A 3,990-nucleotide genomic window follows, 5' to 3' on the forward strand; every position below is an offset into this window, starting at 1 on the left:
GTTTACGAGTCTAGAATTCTCAACTCCCATAAGTTCTAGGATATGTCACTTTCAAAATGTGTTCCCAGTGACTCTCAGGAAGTCAATGGAAATAGGACTCTGGCAACTTTTCCATGCATAATTTTCCCCAGGTGGCTTTGCCATCCCCCCATCTTTGCCTGCAACTGACCATACATTTATGTCATGGAGGATGGTGCGATATATTCATGTCATTATGTTATCCCAGATTCTGTCTGGGGTTGAGTTGTAGAAATATAGATTGAATCAGTTTCCCCTTACCATTATTTTCAATTGTTTGAGTTGTTTACCAAACTGATGAAAGATTCTGTAGCAAATGTACATGAATTGCAGACTTTAGCTTGCATTTGAGGGTGTGCAGAGATCCTGGAGAATCCCAGGGACGGGGGAGCCTGGTGGGCTGCCGTCTCTGGGGTCGCACAGAGGCGGACACGACTAAAGCTACTTAGCAGCAGCAGCAGCAGCAGAGACCCTGCAGCCTCCAGTCCAGGCCCTTCTGGTTTAGAGATGCTATTTTTTGTGAACAGTTTGCATCCCACTGTTGGAAAATGGAAACAATTTTTTTCTTCTCTCTCTCTCTGGATTCATTCAGAACTGTTCACAATGCACTTTACCTTTGTGCCCAAAGGTAACAGGTTTGAGAAAATGAAGGGGTTTCAATGATGATGGCTACTCCACATTCGTAACATATATTCACCTGGCTACTGGTTCAAAATTGGACACTGTATTAGGAAAGGAATCATGAAGGGACAACATATTAGAAAATGGGCTTTTAAACATAAGAAGGCAGACGCTGTATGGATTCCAACTATAATTACAACTGTGAAAAACATCACAGAAGAAAAATGAAGTAGAAAAAGGTCAGTAGGGGTAGTGGTGACTAATTTCCAGCAAAATAAGTTCAGTGAATTTTACAGTTGTTGCTCAGTCGCTAATCTGTGTCTGACTCCGCAGCCTCATGAACTGCAGCACGCCAGGCTCCTCTGCCCTCCACTCTCTCCCGGAGTTTGCTCACATTCATGTCCATTGAGACAGTGATGCTATCTAACCATCTCATCCTCTGTGACCACAAGTGTAAATAAAATTTACATTTATGATGGGGCTATTTGTCTCATGAGACAGTACCTCACCCCAGGATTCATTTAAAAGAGTACTGACTACTGGGCTTCAGTCTAGGAGTTTCATTTCTCCCCCAGAGGGTTAGACTCCTGACTTAGAAAAAACATAAGATCCTTATGCCCTGTCCATAAAAACTTCTGTTGTTTGTTTGACGAGTAAGAGTTATAGCAGTACGCGGATCTGTCTCATACTGCCCACCCAGGGACAGTTGCAAAGGGAAGTTCTATCAAGTTGCTATTCTTCAATCCCTCACAAGATCATTTCTTTTCCCCTGTACACAGCCGTGCGCTTTACTGTTTAACCAGCCAAGTCTAAGCAATTAGGCTCCTCCTTTTCTGATGTCCTGGAAGAGCTGGCTGCATGCATCTCAGCTGCCCTGTGCTGGAGGAAACACAGTTCCAGCTGACTGCAGACGTTTTTACCGTTGGTCCCTCCCTCAGTTTGAAATTCTCCAAACAAATAAAGCTTGACCATGCCTCTTGTTTTTTTCCTTTTAATTTACCCTTGGACTAGAAATCATGTTAGTTGGTTTTGTTTAATGCACTCTACTGATTAATCCATTTGTTTAACTGGATTTGAGCACTTTAAAACCACATCACAGATACAATACCTATTCCTAAAGATTTCTTTTCTAAAAATTTCTTTCCAAGTCTTTAAATTTGCTTTTAAATCTCTTCACTATCTAAGTGATTAGTTTCCTTGAAGGAGACTCTCCTTTTTACCGTAATTTCCTTTTCTTCCTGGACGTGATTGAAGGAATGAAGAGTCCTTGAGATGCTGCGAGGATATTAACTATGCACGATGAGAAAATGGGAGCTGAGCTATGAATTTAGAGAAGGATTTGTGATGCGTGGAGATATGCCAGAGAGAGGCCATCACAGAAGTCAGATGATCGTGATGCTAAGTTACATTTCCCCCTTCGCCATCGGTTTAAGAAAGCATTCCGTCTCACGAAGGGAAATTGCTACCAACAGCTACTTATTAGCTGAATAGTGTTTTCTCTCTTGGTTAAGGTCAAAGACTGAGCCAAATGTTCACTCAGAAGCATGAGTAAGGTGGGGAGGGGAGAGAGAGACAGAGAGAGAGAAAGGGAGAGATCTGATCATTAACATCAAGGATCTACTGAAATTGGCAAAAACCATTTCTTCATCACTTGATGTCACTTTCTGCCTGTAGGACTGAGTGCTACTTTTGATGCAATAGGGAGAACTTTTTCCTTCAGTTGAACAATTCAGAGATTCCTGCGAAGGAAGCCGCCAAATCAACATGAAGGAAACTAGGCTAGCTTCGGCTGGACAAACCAAGTGATGGAGGAACACTCCAAGGTTCTTCTAAACGTGGCCCTGTGCTCAACCAGCAAACCTCTGTATGCAGATCACCATTAAAGCACTGGGGCAAGGCCACTCATGTTTTAAATGTACTTTTATTGGAGAGTGGCTGCCTTAGAATGTTGCATTACACATGTCTCTTTCAATTCTGGTTTCCTCGGTGTGTATGCCCAGCAGTGGGATTGCTGGGTCATAAGGTAGTTCTATTTGCAATTTTTTAAGGAATCTCCACACTGTTCTCCATAGTGGCTGTACTAGTTTGCATTCCCACCAACAGTGTAGGAGGGTTCCCTTTTCTCAATGTTCATCGCAGCACTGTTTATAATAGCCAGGACATGGAAACAACCTAGATGTCCATCAGCAGATGAATGGATAAGAAAGCTGTGGTACATATACACAATGGAGTATTACTCAGCTGTTAAAAAGAATTCATTTGAATCAGTTCTGATGAGATGGATGAAACTGGAGCCGATTATACAGAGTGAAGTAAGCCAGAAAGAAAAACACCAATACAGTATACTAACACATATATATGGAATTTAGAAAGATGGCAATGACGACCCTGTATGCAAGACAGGAAAAAAGACACAGCTGTGTATAATGGACTTTTGGACTCAGAGGGAGAGGGAGAGGGTGGGATGATTTGGGAGAATGGCATTCTAACATGTATACTATCATATAAGAATTGAATCGCCAGTCTATGTCTGACGCAGGATATAGCATGCTTGGGGCTGGTGCATGGGGATGACCCACAGAGATGTTATGGGGAGGGATGTGGGAGGGGGGTTCATGTTTGGGAACGCATGTAAGAATTAAAGATTTTAAAATTAAAAAAATTTAAAAAAAAAGAATGTTGCGTTAGTGTCTGCTGGATAGCAACGTGAATCAGCTGTTTGTACACACATCTCTGTTTTTCTTTTTTTTTTTTCATTTTCTTCCCATTTAGGTCACCACAGAGCATTGAGTAGAGTTTCTTGTGCTATGGTGTGTATGTCAATTCCAGTTTCCCAATTCGTCCCTCCTTCCTCCCCTGTATCCATACATCTGTTCTCTAAGTCTGTGTCTCTATTTCCGCTTTGTAAACAAGTCCATCTGCATCATTTTTATAGATTCCACATATAAGCCGTATTATACATTTGCTTTTCTCTTTCTGACTTGCTTCACTTTCGGGTCCATCCATGTCTCTGCAAATCGCACGGTCTCATCCCTTTTTATGGCCGAGTAAAATTCCATTGTATATATGCACCACGTCTTCTTTATCCAGTCCTCTCTTGATGGACATTTATGTTGTTTCCATGTCTTGACTCCTGTAAATAGTGCTGCGATGAATATTGGGGTGCATGTATCTTTTTGCATGTGTGTGCAGTCACTCGTGTCCGACTCTTTGCAACCCCATGAACTGTAGCCCCCCAGGCTCCTCTGTCCATGGGATCTTCCAGGCGAGAATACTGGAATGGGTTGTCATTTCCTTTTTGAATTATGGTTTTCTCCAGATATGTGCCCAGGAGTGGGATTTCTGGGTCGT

The sequence above is a fragment of the Ovis canadensis genome, chromosome 10 (assembly GCF_042477335.2).
Source record: "Ovis canadensis isolate MfBH-ARS-UI-01 breed Bighorn chromosome 10, ARS-UI_OviCan_v2, whole genome shotgun sequence".
NCBI classification, from domain to species: Eukaryota; Metazoa; Chordata; class Mammalia; order Artiodactyla; family Bovidae; genus Ovis; species Ovis canadensis.